The 17,889-nt window shown below is 40.6% G+C and overlaps 1 protein-coding gene and 1 non-coding gene across 3 annotated transcripts in view; both read right to left on the bottom strand.

The window, feature by feature from the left end:
• PRICKLE1 (prickle planar cell polarity protein 1) overlaps positions 1–17,889 on the bottom strand; it is a 107,971-nt gene that overhangs the window by 69,822 nt on the left and 20,260 nt on the right. The window lies entirely within an intron of this gene.
• Positions 588–660, bottom strand: TRNAT-GGU (transfer RNA threonine (anticodon GGU)). The gene has a single exon. It is a non-coding gene; the product is annotated as a tRNA-Thr (tRNA).

A 17,889-nucleotide genomic window follows, 5' to 3' on the forward strand; every position in this document is an offset into this window, starting at 1 on the left:
ATTGCTGGGAGCATTTAATGCAATACTGATCATATGGCACTTGACACAGTAAATAAGCTTGTAGCACACAGGTGCGGGGCAGGGGGGCGGCCCAGGCACGGGGCGGGGGGGGCGGCCTGGAGCAAGGAAGAGAAACAGGCTTGACGCTGCACGTGTGCATAGCACTGTCCCATCGACAAGGTCATAACAGAACTCACTTGACCATGGTCCTCATGAGGTTGGTACAGTTATTTTATCTCGTCAAGAAATGAAGGTCTGAGGGGAAGATGGCATGCCCAAGAAAACCAGCAACGTGGCAGAGGTAGGAACTCCATCCACGTCATTCTGTGGGCAGAGGGCGAGAAAAGGGCTGTGGGGAGGGAAGCACTGAGAACTCGCCTGTGGCAGCACTAGATTTCACCAAGATGCGGTTCTTGTGGCCTTTGGTTTTATTTTCTCCACTGTCAAAGCAAGTAAGGTTCTAAAACTAGGGTTTTTATATAATTTTTCATAATATCATCAAATATTTAATCTCTATTCAAAATTTTCAATTTGTTTTTCAATTTCTTTTTTTTTTTGGCTGCGCCACTTGGCTTGCGGGATCTTAGTTCCCAGACCAGGGGTTGAACCTGGGCCCTCAGCAGTACCAGTGCAGAGACCTAACCACTGGACCACCAGGGAATTCCCTAAAATGTTTTAATAGCAGCTTTTTCCTCACCTAACCAGGATCCGAACAAAGTGGTACACTGCATTTGGTCACTAGGTCTCTTTAGACCTTCTAGACTAGAATAGTGTCCCCATCATTTCTTTATTTTTTTTATTTTTTTATTTTTTTGTTTTTTTTGTTTTTGTTTTTGTTTTTTGGTTTTTTTGCGGTACGCGGGCGTCTCACTGTCGTGGCCTCTCCCGTTGCGGAGCACAGGCTCTGGACGCGCAGGCTCAGCGGCCATGGCTCACGGGCCCATCCGCTCCGCGGCATGTGGGATCTTCCCGGACCAGGGAACGAACCCGTGTCCCCTGCATCGGCAGGCAGACTCTCAACCACTGCGCCACCAGGGAAGCCCTCCCATCATTTCTTTAAATCACACTGGCTTTATGAAGCATCACAACTGTTGTCTTCTAGAAGGGCCACATTCTGGATTTGGTTGTTTCCTTATATCGTCTTTTAACATATTCTGCTAGCCCCTCTATATCCTGTAACCTGGGTCAGGTTTGACTGGATTCTTGGAAAGAAGATTTCACTGGTGGTGGTATGTTTCACATTGTTTCACATCTCACCTTGCTTCCTATTGTTCTACATCAAGAAACATATAAGATCGCCCCACTGTTACGGAATTTCAGAGTGATCACTCCGTTTAGTTGGTGAGCGCCATATTTCTCCATTTTAAAAGTAGGTTTTGTTTTACTTTGTTTTTGTCAATCGTTAGTATACGTAATTTTTTTGGTACTATGTAGATAGGCTATTCCTCAACAATTTCTCAATTTTTGTAGCTATTTTTTATGTTATGTTTGTAAATCTATCATGTTTTACCAATTAAAATCCTTCTGCAACATTCATTATTTGGGTTGGGAATCTGGTGAGCCAAATCTGCCCTACTTCCACCTCCCAGTGTTACCTTCATGGACCCAACTGCAGGTTCAGGCCTTTTCCTCCACCTGCCAAGTAAAGATGGTGGGCCTTACCTTTTGCAGGACAGGGGAGTTCCATCAGGATATGGACAGAATTCAATCTCTACCCAAAACTCTAAGAACAATGCTAACCATCTGGTAAAATTAGTTATGCTTTTGAAAATGTCTATTTTTATCAAAGATTTATATACACACACACACATGCACTTTTTAAAAGCAAAACAATGCTAAAAGGCTCACAACAGAAACAGTAGTCATTTGGCCACCCTTGACCAACAGAGTCAACCACTTTTAACTCTTGTAGTTATTTCTTCCACTACTTACCTCCATATTTCTAAATAATATGTAGAACTATTATACTTAATTTAAAAATTTTAGTCATTATCTCTGACTTCCTCTTACAGTAGAGGAGAAGTGAACGTGAACTCCTAAGGTGACCACATTGAATTTTTTTTTTTTTTTTTTTTTGTGGTACGCGGGCCTCTCACTGTTGTGGCCTCTCCCGTTGTGGAGCACAGGCTCCAGACGCGCAGGCTCAGCGGCCATGGCTCACGGGCCCAGCCGCTCCGCGGCATGTGGGATCCTCCCGGACCGGGGCACGAACCCGTGTCCCCTGCATCGGCAGGTGGACTCTCAACCACTGCGCCTCCAGGGAAGCCCGACCACACTGAATTTTGACAACCACTAGCACATGGTTAGTGGGCTTTAAAAATACTGTTGAATGTCATTGGATGAATGATATAGATATCCAAATGCATAAAGCCAGGATGCCTTCTGCAGTTTCTCATAGCAAGTATGCATTGAGCAGAATGTAGGAGAAATACCTCATCTTCCCAAATCACATACAGTAAGTCGGTTATTTGTATTTTGTTTTAGTATGTTCTTAGAAAACATTAAAATTCAACACATTAAAATATTTTTAAAAGAGGAATGTCATGAAACTAATTTAAAGGACTCAGGAAAAACATCTCTGCAGCCCAAAGATATTTTTCAAGTAAATTCTTAATTGGCAGTAGAGAAAGAAATCTCTAGTTTCTTACTTTAGATGTGAGAAAGTAGTCTTTTCTAAACAATGATGAGCAAACATGCTTGAAAATATATGGGAGACCTTCCCTGGCGTCACACAGGCTCAGAATTCAGCCCTTTGCCTCACAGAATTTCAAAGTTTGACGCTAAGCCAAAATAAAAGTATAAGTTATGAATACTCTGAAAAGACTCCCACCTCATTAATATGTCTCAAAACACATTGCTTAAGGGTAAAGTTAATTAAATCACAGTCCACATACATTTGAAATGGACAGATAATCAATCACAGACAAAATTATGTTATACAAAGACAAAATAGGTGTAGTGGACACTAACAAAAGTTAAATGAAAACAGATTCATACAATGAAGGAATTTTTCACCTGACTTGCTGCTGCCTCTTTGTATTATCCAGCTTTCGGGACTATCTGAGGCAAATTGATGAAAGAATTAAATATTCTTCTTTACTTGGAAACCTTTAAAGTGGCAAATCTTCCATTTAGTACTTGAGAATTTCTCAAGCTGACTTCAACCAGCATCAGATTTTCTAACAAGGCACGAAAACTCTTAAATTTACTGGCTGAATTACGTAGCTTTGTGAATTTTCCAAGAACTCACTCTCCGTGTTTTGTTGTTGTGTGTCTTTGGGCCTTTCACTTTCATTGCATTTCAACTATTTTGCAAGAAGAGAAAAGAAAGAAAGAAACTGAAACCAGCCATTTTGATTACTTGTTAACAGTTCTGACAAAAGAGACCCTGAGTTTTGTTTTTTGTTTTTGTTTTTTGTAATTAGCTGCAGGCTCCAAGTATGCACGTATTATTACTAACAGGAGCAATCTGGAGCAGATGTGAAATTATTTTCTGTAGCTGGAATAGTTTCTATCCCCTGTAATATTATTTCCCTTATATGTCTAGCTTTGATAACACTGAATCTCAGAATGGGGAGGCTCTTAGAATGAGGTACTTTCAAACCTCCACCTGAGGCATCTTCCTAGCAAGGGCTGATAATAGGAAGTGGTGCACCGTGGTCAAAAGAGCAAGGGGTTGGGAGCCAGATAGTTTTAACCATTTCTAACAGAGGCTAACAACAGATACCCAGGAAGTACTTGGGCAGTTATGTAATGTAATAGACACACAAGAGCCAGTAGCACAATGCAATAGACAAAACCCCAGGATGTAGAGTTTTGTAGACACCTGTGTGTCTCAGGATAGGTTACTTCTCTTCTCTGAGGCCCAGCTTCCCCGCTGCCAAATGGAGAAAATACTACACCTAATTCACAATGTTATTTTTAAAAACCAAATGGGATAAAACGTGTGAGGCTCAGAAAGTATGAGCTACCATTATTAGAACAATTCAGGTTAAAAACCGGGAACTGGATAAACCTACTTTCAAGGTTCTCAGATGAACAGTATTATGTACCTAATGAAGGCAGCGATTTTTATAAGTGACAATTTTAATTTATGAGAGAAGAAAATCAAGGTTAAAGTTCACAGTATATGTAGTAGAAAACATATCCTCTATCTTTAAATCTCCCTAATATATGAACAGAAAAATATGTATTCGTGCTTTCTAAGCATAAGCGTAATACAGGCGACAGAAAGGACAATCCTGGGTCCTCCCCCAGGGACAGTCCATCTAGGAGTACACAGCAGTCACGCACACCGGAATAACTACACAAGACTGTATAAGCTAAGTGGTGAATAAAGGGTCCGGAATAATAAGTTCCAAGGAGCAAGGGCTGGCTCCCTTTCAGGAGCTGTGGTCAAAGGCGGGGCGGTGGGGCTTCCCTGGTGGCGCAGTGGTTGAGAGTCCGCCTGCCGATGCGGGGGACACGGGTTCGTGCCCCGGTCTGGGAGGATCCCACATGCCACGGAGCGACTGGGCCTGTGAGCCATGGCCGCTGAGCCTGCGCGTCCGGAGCCTGTGCTCCATAACGGGAGAGGCCACAGCAGTGAGAGGCCCGCGTACTGCAAAAAAAAAAAAAAAAAAAAGAGTAGGGGGAATTTGAGCTGGGCCCTAAAGGTCAGTTTTCCGGAGAGGAGGTGGGGAAGAGGAAGGTCATTATTTCAGATGGAAAGAATGTGCTGGCCTGTCCAACCCCCATCTACAATTTAAACTAATGATAAAGCTGCAGTCCAGAGTCTCAGAAGGTTCCCTGATTTGGCGTAAGAAGGGAGAGAACTTGTAACTTTCTAGATAAGGTCGCCTCCCCCCACAGGAAGCTAGAATAAAGGTATGAGGGGTAACATTAAGGAACAATTGGCACCCATCCCAGCGTTCCTCATCTGCCCTGTGGCATCGAGGGGTCTTGCTGAAGCTGGTCAGAGGTAAGAACATACATCCAACAAGCTACAGCAGAATCCACACCAAATGGGGGTTTGTGAGAATACAAAATAAAGTGTAAGAAACACAAGAGGGAACGGGTTGAAATACCTGTTGTTGTTAAGCTTATCTTGACATAGTTGCATGGGTCATATGCAGAGTTCTCAGAGTGGGGCTTCCACTGACTCAAAGTCTCCTTTATGCCCTGGGATGGTGTAATGCCCCCATCTTCCACCCTACTGCTACTGACCATCTCCACTTGGGTGACTCTAGGCACCCTTTCCTTTCTCCTTCCACAGTCTATCTCATAGGATACGCATGCCTCCTCCCAACAGTGGCCTAATCCAGAAACCTGAAAGTCCCCATGGACTTCTGTCTCTTCCTTAGATTCTTTAATGGATGGGTCACTATCTCCCCAGTCTGGTCTCACCTCCTATAATCTATATATTCTCCAGACTGCTGCCACAAAGAGTATCACTTGCAGGATAAAAATCTCAACTCCTTTTTAGCAAGGCAGAAAAGGGCATCATTATCTGGCCCCAGCGGACCCGTCTGACCTGAGCTTCCAACACTCTTTCCTTGAAATTTGCACCCTGGCAACATCTAATTACCTGAGAGGTCCCGGAACCCACCCTGCTTTGGGGCCTCCCCGTGTTGCAAACACTCTCCCCTCCCACTGTGCTGACAACTTGGAACATTTCTATGCATCCTTCTAGCCTTAGCTCAAGTCCTTTCTCTGCACTGATTCTTTCCTGACACCTGCCCATGTGCTGAGATGCTCCTGTCCATGTATAGCCTAGAACTGTGACAATTTACAATGTCTGTCTTTGCACCTGCTTTGTAAGCTCCTTGAAATCAGGAACAAAAACCTTTTTCCTTCCAGCTCTAGCATCCTGCACACAGTGCCCACCCAAACAAAACTTTGTTGAGCAAATGACTAATTTTAAAATGAAAAAGAGAGGAATCGATATTATTTGGTTAAAATCAACAAGTCTGAAGAAATCCACTGCAAACATTATAGTCTATTTAATTGGAGGTGGGGTGGACTTGCATGGGGATATTCTCCAACAGTTTATCTTTTCTTTGAAACTGTCAAGCCAATGAAATAGACTCACGCATGTTGTACAACAGGGCAAGGAAGCAAAGGAGCATTTGTTTAAAAGAAATGACCTCTATGGTACTACCTGAATTTACAGGGTTTTGGAACTCTTTTCCACCCTGCTGATACTCAAATTTAACTAGAATATTTTCAACCTCTTCTCTACTACCAAAACAACAAAAATACCACAAAAATTTAGAAGCAGCCAGACAACAGAGACCTAGCACTAACTTAGCTTTGAGAACTCTCAAAATTACATTCAAAGGCCCCCTATAAAATGGGCGATGTTATGAAATTGTCTTTGCATCCCTTGAGGAAAAGGGTGACACACAGACTCATGCTGGAAATCGTAGGACTGAACTCTAAAATCCTCAAGTTTTGAGTATTTGGTTAATTGCAATCATTTACTTTCCTTGGGAATTAATAGAAACCATCTGCTTAATGATAAAGCTGAGCTCTGCAATTATTTGAGGAAACGTGCTGTAGTCAGTGTCTTACTGAGGAAGCCTGCTAGACATACGTATTTTTGTTTTATAATTAAAGCCAATCACATTCATTAATTTAAAAATGCTGGGTTTTTAAAATTTATCAGCACCACCCTTGTTAATATGCACCTATGCAACCTTTAATTTTAAACTTATGGTAGGTTAAATAGCTGTAATTGTACAGATGGCTGTGATCACACATCAGAATGTTGAGGTGATCATGAGAAAAAAATAAAGATGAGAAATAAATGTCCACTCTGAACCACATACCCGCCTCTGGGTCTCATGCCTGTGTTCGGAGGGATGTTTCCCTCTCCTAGCAAACAGGAAAATGGCTGAGTGCTCCAAACAAAATTCCTTTGAACTGGCCATCTCTCAAAGCTCCTGCTAAATCTAACTGCAGTTCTGCTAGCAGATGTGAAGAAAAACAGGCAGCTTTTGTTACACGGCAGCCTAGAAAATGGGAAGAGCCAACGTCTCCTCTGAATGGCTGTAAATATTGATCCACCTGTAAAGAATAAGGGTGCCGTCTCTGAATGGTGGCAAATAAATAAAGCAGGAGGAGAATAGAGGAAAGAGAAACACACACGTTGGGCCAAGAGCTCCCAGCCAGTTTCTTCTGTGTGTGTGTGGCCCAAGGGAGGAGGAGATGTTTATTTGGACATCTTCCCTTCCGAAAAGAAGCCAGCTGACTGTCTGCTTTTGTATGAGTCCACTGTTAGAGCCCAGTTAACTTCATAGGCAAAGACCGTCCAGTTTTTAACCAATGTAACGAAGGATTTTGAATTTTTAAAACCAGTTGGTAAGAAACAGCTAATCCTCACCACTCCAGCCCACCAAAAAAACCCACTTTGGCTCTACAATGTTTAACTAGTTATTACTATGGTCCTTAACCTACAGAACAGCAGAGGGGTTAAGAAGATGGGTTTTGCACAGTATGACAGACACTGATTGAAATCTCCATTAGCCATTCACACTACCTGTATACATTTAAGAAAGTTACTTAATGTCCTAACACCTTATTTTCTATTTCTGTAAAATGGAGAAAACAATAGTATCTACCATAGAGGGCTGTGAAAATCAAAAAAGATAATGGGGCTTCCCTGGTGGCACAGTGGTTGAGAGTCCGCCTGCCGATGCAGGGGACACGGGTTCATGCCCTGGTCCGGGAGGATCCCACATGCCGCGGAGCGGCTGGGCCCGTGAGCCATGGCTGCTGAGCCTGCGCGTCCGGAGCCTGTGCTCCACAACGGGAGAGGCCACAACAGTGAGAGGCCCGCGAACCGCAAAAAAAAAAAAAAAAGATAATGTATGAAAAGTGCTTAGTCCAGGGCCTGGAGCAGAGAAAGTGCCCACAAATATGAGTTATCTTTGTCATTTTTATTCTTATTATCATTATGGCCAGTCTTACGGTAGAAACTAGCAGGAAAATCTTAGGAATCATCACGATTCCTGAGGGATCACCCCTGCCAGGGGCATCATTGCCAGAAAGAAGGCATCCTCTCTCTTCTTTTGAAAAGGAATCCAGGGAGGAAGTTGAAAGAGTTGGGCTGAGATAGCTGTGAGCGGTACCACAAGTGGCTGTTCTATCAGAAATGTACATAAAGACCCTGTTTTAAAGTTGAGTAAACACAACAAATCTTTTGGCAAAGAGGGAAGAGGTGTTTTAGAATATGAATATTTGTATGCCACCCTCAGTTTCTTTTTTAAAAAAGTTTCAAACAAATATGTCCATTGTATTATGTTATCAAAAGGGTTCTAGAGTCAGGGGGACCAGGGTGCCTCCCCCGTGCTGCCACTTACCCTAGGTGACCTGGGGCAAATCACTGAATGTCTGCCTCAGTTTCCTCCTTTGAAAAGTGGTGATAATAAAAATACTCATCAAGTTATGAAAGCATTAAATAAGCTGATACTACAATGGGGCTTAGAACTGAATTCATTTAGCTTATCATTGTAAAGATCAAAAGAGATAATGCATGTATGTAAGCCTTGCATGTATTAAGTGCTCACTACACAGTACCTATCATTCTTACTGTAAAGAAATTAGAAAATAAAATGAACGAACCAGAAAAAAGTAAAATAACTCAATTTTTAAATGGAAACTTCTAGAATTAAATAGTATAAAAATGACCAGAATTGTGGTTGGAGAAAGACACTATTTCCAAGAAAACTATGGAAATTTTTTTCCCTAATAATCCTTTTAAAAGGAGTCTGGACTAAGACGTTCCAAAGGTGGGAGATGACTTCTGTATTTCCCTTTTAGACCCATTAACAGTTCACAAATTATTCAGTGGAGGAACTATTAATAGAAACCTGTAAGACAGCAAAAGTATCACACGAAGCAAGGCAAATGCCTACTAAAATGGGAAGCTCCAAGTTCAATAAAGACTTTTAGCCAAACCCAAGAGAAGCAAGGGAATGCATTTATTAATGTCAACAAGTCCAAGTCCTATTCGAGGTGGAGGTTTTAAAATATGGAACTTTCCCCCTAAAACCCAGGTTCACGTTCCCTTCATCAACTCTTTCCCTAAGGCACTGGGCAATAATGGGTATTAATATGAAAATTTCTCTAGTCTGAATCACAGAGAACGGACCTAGACCTTTTTTTAAACCAAGAGTGCCATACTAGGTAGTGTGATACAGACACTTGGAGGGGATGGTCCACTTAAAAGTATTGCTTTGAGTGGGCAGCTTTAAAAAAAAAATTAAAACTCCTTTAGAATACACAAATTCTGTTAGATTATAAAGGAAAATAGAATAAACTTAGGCCAAATATGTTGGGGGGGGTTTAAATAATATTATTTTGTTTAGATATGTGGAAAACAATAATCTTTCTGTGGGACTATAAAATCAGTTTAGCAATGTTTCTTTGCTTTCCTTTTCTTATCCCCACGTCCAAAATTTAAAATCTTTCACAACATATGTACTGATTACTACATACATATAATTAATTTTTAAAATAAGAATGTACAAAAATAATTATTTCTAATGTATTTTCAAGTTTCAAATGACACAAGAGCTCAGGGTTAAATTTTTTCTCGTGTTTTTTTATGGTCTAACACATAATTTTGAAATGTGACACACGAGTATTTGTAAATTATAAGAGTCTAAATATTTTAACAATAAGAAATAAAGCTTACTTATTCAAGAAGAGCTTTTTAAAATCGTCCCTCTAGGATCCTTCTAGAATAACCATTATTCCTATAACAGCATTTCTTTGTATGTTACATGGTTACTCAGAATTAGCAACAACCTTACTCTTATTCCTAGCGCATATAAACCTTTCATTATCCTAGGGAACCCAGAAAGTAAAAAGAATTACACCTTTCAGCATTTAATCACCAAATTTGATTTTCTTTACGAATAGCCTGAAGGTAGGTCTGTAATATTATGTACCTCTTAATTCCACTTTGAAGGTAAGCAAACATTTCATCCCACTTAGTTCCTGAATACAATCCATATTCTTGTCTGTGGTTCAGACATAAAGCCCTATTGATTATGTTCAAGTGGCCACTTACAAGGGTGCCTTAAGCAAGTGCTTGTTGAATTCACTGAACGAGGTTCTCTGGCCTTGATAGAGGCAAAACGCTACAGACTTCACCACCACCGTGCCCCAGCTTGAAGGCTTTGAGGGCTTCCTAGGGTGGAGGATGAGGCCCCAAACTGGGAGATGTGGTCCTCCGACCTTTCCGGCTTCATCTCACAACATGCTCATCTTTGTTCTTTCTAATAACCACCAACAGTAATAACTACTACCCACACAGGACCTAAGCACTGGATATAAAGCAATTACTTTCATCCTTACAACACCCTAGAGTGGAGGGACTATTATTACCCCCACTCTACAGAAGAGATTAAAGGACCTGCTTGAGATCTGCCAGCTAGCAAGTGTGGCAGCCGGGATTCAGACAAGCACAGTGTGGCTCCAGGCCTGAGCGCTCCTATCTTGACACTTATACAGAGATAGCGTCTTGCACAAAGTAGGACCTCAATAAATCTTTATTAAATGACTGAACAAATGACTTCTACAATTAGTCAAGAAGTCTATACAGTCAGTCCTGACTTCCCAGTTTCTACACATAACTCCATTATGAGTTTCAAAGGAGGATTTAAATGGATAATGCAGAAATTTGCTCAGCAAATATTGCAGAGCACCTACAATGTGCCAGGCACCCAGGCTAGAAGGGGACACTGCCCTGCCTCCAAAAAGCTCTTGGCCCAGTGTAGGACACAGACCAAGAACAGGCCACTAATTGCTACCAGAGTGGTGACTGCTGGGTGCTACTCAGCCACAGAATAGCTCATCTGAGCTGCAAAGAGCTAAGCCTTGGGGAGGGTTCAAGACAACAGTGAATGCTCTATAAATAAAGCCAGTTTATTCAACACATATTCATTCTGCTTTAACCTTTTGTGAGCTGGCCTGGGACAGTGCCTGGCCTGAGGAGCAACTCAATTACTGTTTGTTAAATGGATGAAGGAAGTCAAATGAAGGCAGCAAGCCAACTGTGACTGGTCACCTTGTTTGATGACCTTGGGAAATGCATTTCAGGTTCTAACCAAACTTGCAGGCTCATGTAGTTCAGGACTCTCATTATATCAGAGCAGGAGAGGAGCCATAGTTAACAACTCCCTGCGCCCCACATATGCTTCCCTTAAAAATGAGGGGCAAACAAACAAAAATGAGGGGCAAGTCAAAAATCAAAATAGCAAATGGAACTCCAGATTTTGTATCACCTATTCACACACCACCCTCTCTTCCTTTCTGCAAATGCTTTATTTTTAAAGATGTCCATGTTTACTTAAAAGATGCTTTAGGGACTGGAAAGGCTGGATCCCTCCTTATGTCATCTGTGACACACGGAATACTTGAGTTATTACAATTCTGAGCTTTCTGTGGGAGTCATTTTGTTTTTATAAAACTGGCAAATCAAAATTCTAGGTTTCATGACTGCTTTATGTAACCATGCAAAGTTTTTCTCTCTATATAAAAAAGGTTCCTCACGCACATTAAAATATTCCAAAATCATCACATTTTTTTCAATCAAAAACTGAACAGCTTTGACATTTTAAAATAAACTGTCACTTTCAGAATTTGATTCAACTATTCTAATAGCAAGCTGGAGTCATTAAAATTGGCTTTTAGAGAGATACTTCACATGCTTCGTAACTGGCATACTGTAGTGGCGACAGCCTCCAAATCAGGTTTCCAAGGAAGACAGTGTCTCTAAGGACTGGATAAATGCATGTCTCACACGAGCCGCCCATTAGAAATGTGTTTCAATCTTGTTTAATCATACAAATGCTACATCTTCATAATAAAGTAATGCTATTTTGCATAAATAAAATGTAATATTTACACTTTAGTGCCCACATATTCTTGTGTTAGAAATGGAAAGATATTCTGGGAAACACTTACGCTACTTTAAGTCAAAAGTAAAGTACAAAAGAGCATTTCATAATTCTTCTCTTTGTCCATTATTACCATTAAGGGTGAAAAAGAGAGGGAACAACCCATAATTTGTTAATGGTTTATGAGAAAAATGCCAGGTTAATTAAAACAAAAACGGCACAATGTTTCCTAAGATTTACTACCATTTTATTGCAGGGCAAACTTTCTTTAAAATTCCAGATGTGAAAGTGCCTTAGGAAAATTCCGATGCTGTTGTGGAAAATGCGGTGAAGGTCTCCAACAGGACTCGGCATGTCTGGGTCCCCAGCAGCTCTCCCGGGAGCAGCAGATGCCAGCCGGGAGTGGGCGCTGGACCACAGGCTCACTGGACAAGCATCACTTTTGCCTTGGGGTCACTAAGCTACAAAGAAACGCTCTGTTTTAAAAGTCTTCTTACAGAAAGTAATAAAGTGCTATTTCTTGGCTTTTACGACCTTATATTCTTTTTTTTTGGCTGTGCCATGTGGCATGTGGGATCTCAGTTTCCTGACCAGGGATCGAACCTGGGCCTCCTGCAGTGGAAGCACAGAGTCCTAACCACTGGACCGCCAGGGAAGTCCCATGACCTTATATTCTTTTAAAGAACTTCCTTTTCCCATAGAGGAGCCAGAGCTGATGTATACGGTTGACATGGTATAAACCACAGCCAAGGGAAGCTAAACTGAGAAGGCAGAAGATACTGTTGGAAATACAAGTATATTGAATTAGTTAATTTTCTTAGGCAGTCAAATAGCTACCAAACAGGCAGGATTTTTTTTTAATCTGACATTTAACCAGGCGTACTGAATTGAATGATTTATTTTACATGTCTTTTTTCATTTGTGAGACGTCCTAGCTTTTAGGTTGCAGTGTAGAGGGTACATTTCTGTAGAAAACTGAGAAATTGGGAGCAGTAAGTAGTTTGAAAGAAAAGAAAATCAAAGGACAATGAGTTCAGGCCCATGTGAAGTGCTAGACATGCACTGAAACTCCTTCAAAGAAATCACTTTTTCTTCTTTGTCACTAATATCATCTCTCATTTCAACAGCCACTCTGTTTCCTGGTGGCTTTTAGAAAATAATGGTAACCTATATAATCCATTTAGCCATCAGAGGTCTTTTATTTAGAAGAGTTATTTTGATGTCAAGATGCTTAAATGCTCCTTCCTAATTAAAATGTACCAAAATAAAACCTACTTAAGACTTTCCATGCGAAGGGAAACATCCTGATCTCTCTTCCCTTAGATATAGGCTACCGACCTGCCCTTGGCTCCAGTATTGATTTTACCTGATTTGATTGACCACAATTAAACAGGTTTTTACCACATTCTCAGAGCGGGGGAAGTACATTCCAGGTGCAAAGTCTGGAGCCTGTGCTGAAGGTGTTATACGATACACAAATCATTGGCAAGCAAAACAACTGTATCCATGCTCCCTAAACATTGCTTCACAAAATTAATGTGCTAACCATTAGTTCTACATACGCTGGAAAAGAAATAAATAGGAACAAGTTCTTCAAACAAAGTGGAGATGATATAAATTTTTAAATATCACAGATAAAATGGGAAATCATTCAACATTTAGATATTCTTAGTCTTTGAACTCAGTATTCAAACTTATGTATACCATTTCTATTGTCTGGACTATTTGTTGAAGAGTGTGGAAATAGTACCAGAGACAGAGTGTGGGAGAGAGAGAATAAGTGATCCAATTTTCCATTAAAGGCAAGCTTTTGTTAATTCTGGACTAGGCAGTTATTTAGTTACATCTGTGCTTTGCCGTGGCTGAAGGCAGTAGCCCCAACCCTGGACAGTCACTTCACACATGGCCACTACTGTTCACAAGGAACGGTAGGCAAGAATGGATGTGCATCTGATTCTGGAAAATATTTCCCTTAATCTTGGCAGGTCCCAAGCACCATCTTCATGCAAGAAACACATGTACCATTGGCAGTTCTAAAAACCAGTAATAATATTGCTAACTTGTGTTAATAATATAAAAAATATTAATAGAATCCTACCCCCCAAAAGAACAAAAATGTCTTCCAGGACTTGTGATGCCTGAAATGCTATAAATCTCTGAAGACAGGTTATATCCTTCCCACTTCCCTGAGGCATTTGTCACATTGCCAGACAAGATTAGAACCAGATAAGCCTCAGACACTTTTTGAAGATATTAGAAAGATCATGTTAGGGGAAATGGCTTAGGGGTTATACTTTATCAAACCAACATCCTTCAAATGCCTCTTACTAATAATACACTGTTGTCTGCTACAGCAAGATGGTGGGCACTGAGGCAAGAAGGGAACCATATACTTAGTAATAACCTTTATTCTGTTTTCCTTTTCTGTGTGCTTGTGAGGGAAAGATCTATTAAAAAGATAACACAATAACACAATAGAAAATAAGACAATAGAAAAGTCTCCAGCACCAAAGGCATTTTTCATTTTGAAAGCCCTTTCTAACCACTCCCAGTCACTTCTCTGACCTTCTTTTTTCTAAACTTTCCTGTTACTCCACCCAAATTTTTCTCCTGAATAGTATTTTTTTTCCTACTCCATTCGACTCACAGTTTTGTAACACTCAGTCACAGAATAGCTTACTACTGGCATCTATCTTGGGTGAATATGTGTTTTCAAATGCGTTATTTACAGTAGAAAGTTAACGCTATTCTGTCCAAGAACTAATGAACTAATTTGGTTTAAATTTAAAGGTCATACTTTAGAAGCCCACAAATGTTTTTCAATTGCAGGCAAATATATACATTACAAATCCTCACTAGAGATTTTAGCAGAGTGTATAATGAAATCTGTCTTATTTTCCATTTTAGATGTCCGTTTTTAATGAAAATGACTCAACGCTTATGTACAGTAACTATGAAAAGTCATCTCTAAGAATGGCCAAGATACATTGCTAATTCAAAATCACTGTGGGAAATTTGTCAGTCATTGAAGTCACCTTACGGTTGCTCCCAGACAAACAGGTGAAAATGTAATGTCTCACCCCCCCCATTTTCAAATCAATCAAAAGGCAAAGATATCTTATCTCATTTATTGTATTAGAAAATTAAAATATATGTGCTAACATGGTAAGAATACAAAGGGAAAGATTAGGAGGGGGAGGGAAACCTCACTAGAGATTGTCTAGAAGAGTGAAACCCATTCTGAAGATGTAAAAGATGTTGATAACAGACTCAAAGTATATTATACACATAACAGAGCTAAAGGAAATTAAGAAAAGTTGCTAATGTACTTGAAATGTTCCTGAAATCAGCTGAAGTGAATTCTGAAATAAAGCACCTCTGGAAGATATCTTAAAAATAAATTTAAAAAATGGAAAAAATCAGAACTAGCAATGAAAGAAATGAGAAATGAATAAATGAATGAATATATGTAAGAAAAGCCAAGATGAGAAAGAATCAAAGCAAGGCAAAGACCTGCAGATAAAATTTAAATATCAACTTCATACTGTGGTGAAGACGCGAACTCTTCTCCTTATATGAAGAGTGGCTTCAGTACCCTAAATCACAGATGGAAAAGAGAAAAAAATAAATGATGTAACAGTGGAAGAAACTTTGCTGCTAAGACAGATGATGGAGATCACTGGCCAGAAACACTGGATCACCAACAAAGACATAGCTTGCATTCAAATTTTAGCAGATTTAATTAAAATTTTAAAATTGTGATCAGGACAATTTCACAGCTCTGGAAGATAAAGAGCTAAGTTACTGCCACAAACAGAAACTTGCCTGTGGTGAGCCAAGTTCAAGCAGGGTGAGTAAGAATACTGACTGCGGCTTTCTCAAACTACACTTACATATTGGGTTTTTTAAAAGCCATTTATATATATATATATATATATATATTTTTTTTTTTTGCATTTCTTTGCAAGACTTAATTACAGACAAACAAAAATCCTGATCAGTTGTTTCATAATTAAATAGAATACAGTTGGGAGATCATATAATTTATCAATGCAAACCAGGACATTTTTTGAGTGCAACTAATAACTATGTTGGGACAATAGACATAAACCAGGATGTATAGTCATCCTAAATATAGCACAATTCTAAAGTGAAATAACATTAAAAAAATTGGACTCACCACCCCCCCTTCTCCCACTATGAAAAATGTCCCTTTCCAAAATTCTATTGCAATCCTTCTGGAGGTTGTATTTTAAAATGTAGGAATAACATTTCCCAAACTTCACTGAAGAATTCAAAGAAATATCCTCAGAAGGGTTAGTTGTAAAAGGATTTAATTTAATTTTTGTCAGTTTCAGAATCATTTGGATTCCAAAGTCCAAGTGGAATGTAAACAAAAGCAAAAGGATACATTTACTGTAATGTATCCAGATGTAGAGCTTAGTGACACTGGTAATAAAGAACAATGATTCAATTATTGCAAAAAGGATTAGCTTGCATTTAATTTGCATTAAATAAATACAAATACATTTTATCTGGGGCAAGACACTAGCACTAGCAAACTGAAAGTAAACAAAGAATCTCAAAAGGAGTTGACATTGATACCACATGTTTGAAAATATCGTTCATAAATATCTGAGTCAGTACGGTCAAGGTCAAATACAAATATTAATATCTCAATTAGGGTTCCCAGATTCAGGGACATCTGAGTTGCTGCTGGATATCACTAGCCTTCTGGGGACAGCAGCTCTCTCTGTGCTGAGGAACATTCAAGCAGCACAGGAGGACTGCTGTGGGTGACGCCTAAAGGGAGAGGCCATCAGCGCTGAAAGTTTTAAAACAGGGGGTTCTTCCAAATTCTCATCAGCCAAGCAAGTTGGAGATAGGGGAGAGCAGTGTGGCGAAGAAAACCGGTGGGTTGGGTCACCTTAAGAGCCCAGAGACTCTGGGAAGTACCTCCATCTAGGAGGGGTGTGTTTTGGAGACAGGGGGAGTAGAGCAGGGGTGTGGGAAGCAACTGTCCCACCTCAACCTCCCCCCATGCCCCATTCCCAAAGTGGTGCTTTATCAGAGGCCATAAAGACCCTGATGAACTGGCATTAAAGAAAGCAACATGGGGGCTTCCCTGGTGGCGCAGTGGTTGAGAGTCCGCCTGCCGATGCGGGGGACACGGGTTCGTGCCCCGGTCCGGGAAGATCCCATGTGCCGTGGAGCGGCTGGGCCCGTGGGCCATGGCCGCTGAGCCTGCGCATCCGGAGCCTGCGGGAGAGGCCACAGCAGTGAGAGGCCCGCGCACCGCAAAAAAAAAAAAAAAAAAAAGAAAGCAACATGGAATATAGGATGGGATCCTTAAGGGACACAGGAAAAGAGAAGAGGTAAACAAAAAGGGAGCCCTTTTTATGGGTTCACTCTCCCCAACGACCAAAGGACCAAAGCAGCACGTCTTCCTTACTGGTAAAGCCTGGCTAATCCTGCAATTTTTTTTTTTTTTTTTTTTTTTTTTTTTTTTTTTTGCCTCTTGGCTTACGGGATCTTAATTCCCAGAGCAGGTATTGAACCCTGGCCCCAGCAGTGAGAACACCGAGTCCTAACCACTGGACCACCAGGGAATTCCCCAATCCTGCAGTTTTATCCATTTGTTCTGTTTATTTGCTTGCATCTGCTTTTTTTTTTTGCTAATTGCTTTTCACCCACAGCCAGTTCCCCTAGCTTCCTTTTTTCTTTTTAAATCAGCACTGACCTCATGATCCCAGAGGCTGGTGAGGGGAGGTTGCTGGAGACGGACTGGGCTAAAGGAACTGATGGAAGAACTACAACTACCCTCTAAGGAGCTTTCCTCCAGGTCTCTGGCTTTAATGCCTGATTCTGTGGCTTTTATACTCACCTACAGTGGGCCAGAATGAGAATCTGGGGGTGGGAGGAGGGGGAGGGGGAGGGAAAATGTGGTTCTGACCTGGAAAGAGACAATCTAAGTAAAATATGGGGGCACTCTGTCTGGCCT

Source organism: Orcinus orca, chromosome 11 (genome assembly GCF_937001465.1).
Source record: "Orcinus orca chromosome 11, mOrcOrc1.1, whole genome shotgun sequence".
Classification (NCBI taxonomy): domain Eukaryota; kingdom Metazoa; phylum Chordata; class Mammalia; order Artiodactyla; family Delphinidae; genus Orcinus; species Orcinus orca.